This window comes from Petromyzon marinus, unplaced genomic scaffold (assembly GCF_048934315.1).
Source record: "Petromyzon marinus isolate PM22_M1 ecotype Great Lakes invasive population unplaced genomic scaffold, UKy_Petmar_22M1.pri1.0 PM_G_Scaffold_146, whole genome shotgun sequence".
Lineage (NCBI taxonomy): Eukaryota > Metazoa > Chordata > Hyperoartia > Petromyzontiformes > Petromyzontidae > Petromyzon > Petromyzon marinus.
In genome coordinates, this window is record NW_027422702.1 from 97,501 (window position 1) to 100,000 (window position 2,500).

Sequence of the window (2,500 nt, forward strand, 5' to 3'; positions counted from 1 at the left end):
CACAAACAGGATCCTGGCGTAGGATGCTGGGGCGTCCACATGCTGTAGGGTGAAGTGGAGGGCCATGTTAACTGCGTCGTCCACAGACCTGTTGGCTCTGTAGGCAAACTGAAGGGGGTCCAGGAGAGGGTCTGTGATGGCTTTGAGGTGTGCCAGGAGCAGGCGCTCAAAAGACTTCATTACCACAGATGTAAGGGCGACCGGTCTGTAATCATTTAGTCCTGTTGGCCTTAGCTTTTTGGGCACAGCGATGATGGTGGAGGACTTGAGACAGGCTGGTACATGGCATGTCTCCAGGGAGGTGTTAAAGATGTTGGTGAACACCGGAGACAGCTGGCCAGCGCAGTGCCTGAGGGTGGCTGGAGAGACAGAGTCCGGCCCGGCTGCTTTGCGTGGATTCTGCCTCTTGAAAAGCCCATTAACTTCTCCCTCCTGAAAGGAGAGAGTCGTTTCTGTAGTATGGGTGGGGGATGGGGCCTCTTGGGTGGGAAGGGGTGGTTCAGGACAGTCCAATTGTCTTTCAAATCTACGGTAGAACTCGTTCAGGTCGTTGGCTAGGCGGGAGTCGTTAGTGGTGTGGGGCGCTCTGGGTTTGTAGTTGGTGATGTGCCTGAGCCCTTTGGCAGACAGAAGCAGCGTCGTTAGTAGAGAACTGGTGTTTTAGTGTCTCTGAGTACAGTCGTTTAGCCTCTCTCACCGCTTTGCTAAACCTGTTCTTCGACTCCTTGAATCTGTCTCTATCCCCACTCCTAAACGCTTCCTCCTTCTCCAACCTCAACCTTTTGAGCTTTGCTGAGAACCAGGGCTTGTTGTTGTTAAAGTTCACCCTGGTACGTGTTGGGATACAGCAGTCCTCACAGAAGCTGATGTACACAGCCTCTGTGAGTTCATCCAGACTATTGGTAGCAGTCGTGAACATATCCCAGTCAGTACAGTCTAAGCACGCCCGCAAATCTTCCACAGCCTCACTGGTCCACTGTTTAGATGTCCTCACAGCAGGTTTACAGAGTTTTAGTTGCTGCCTGTATGCACGAATCAGGTGGACCAAGGGAGTTCTGTGCGAGCCGAACAGCCCCGTGACCCACAAGAGAAACATCCCCGCCAAATTCGAGCGTTTGACGGGGTCTATCCGTGAAAAAATATTCACGTTTTTGAGTGCACATGCATTTCTGCTGCAAATGCCTCTGGAAGTTTCATGCCGTTCGTATGCCAATTGTGGCAACACGAAAATGACCCGTTTTCCCATTCCGAGGGATTTCTGTGCGACCCTAACAGCCCCGTGAGCCACAAGAGACACATCCCCGCCAATTTCTAGCGTTTCACGGGGTCTATCCGTGAAAAATATAGACGTTTTTGAGTGCACATGCATTTCTGCTGCAGATGCCTCTGGAAGTTTCATGCCGTTCGTACGCAATGTGGCAACACGAAAATGACCCCTTTTCCCATTCCGAGGGATTTCTGTGCGACCCTAACTAACAGCGCCCGTGAGCCACAAGAGAGACATCCCCGCCAATTTATAGCGTTTCACGGGGTCTATCCGTGAAAAATATAGACGTTTTTGAGTGCACATGCATTCCTGCTGCAAATGCCTCTGGAAGTTTCATGCCGTTCCTATGCAATGTGGCCACACAAAAATGACCCGTTTTCCCATTCCGAGGCATTTCTGTGCGACCCTAACAGCCCCGTGAGCCACAAGAGAGACATCCCCGCCAACTTCTAGCGTTTGACGGGGTCTATGCGTGAAAAATATTAAAATTTTTGAGTGCACGTGCCTTTCTGCTGCAAATGCCTCTGGAAGTTTCATGGCGTTCCTATGCAATGTGGCAACACGAAAATGACCCCTTTTCCCATTCCGAGGGAGTTCTGTGCCACCCTAACAGCCCCGTGAGCCACAAGAGACACATCCCCGCCAATTTCTAGCGTTTCACGGGGTCTATCCGTGAAACATATAGAAGTTTTTGAGTGCACATGCATTCCTGCTGCAAATGCCTCTGGAAGTTTCATGCGGTTCGTACGCAATGTGGCAACACGAAAATGACCCGTTTTCCCATTCCCAGGGATTTCTGTGCGACCCGAACAGCCCCGTGAGCCACAAGAGACACATCCCCGCCAATTTCTAGCGTTTCACGGGGTCTATCCGTGAAAAATATCAATTTTTTTTTGACTGCACATGCATTTCTGCTGCAAATGCCTCTGGAAGTTGCATGCGGTTCGCATGCAATGTGGCGACACGAAAATGACCCGTTTTCCCATTCCGAGGGATTTCTGTGCCACCCTAACAGCCCCGTGAGCCACAAGAGAGACATCCCCGCCAATTTCTAGCGTATCACGGGGTCTATCCGTGAGAAATATTCACTTTTTTGAGTGCACATGCATTCCTGCTGCAAATGCCTCTGGAAGTTTCATGCGGTTCGTATGCAATGTGGCGACACGAAAATGACCCGTTTTCCCATTCCGAGGGATTTCTGTGCCACCCTAACAGCCCCGTGAGCCACAAGAG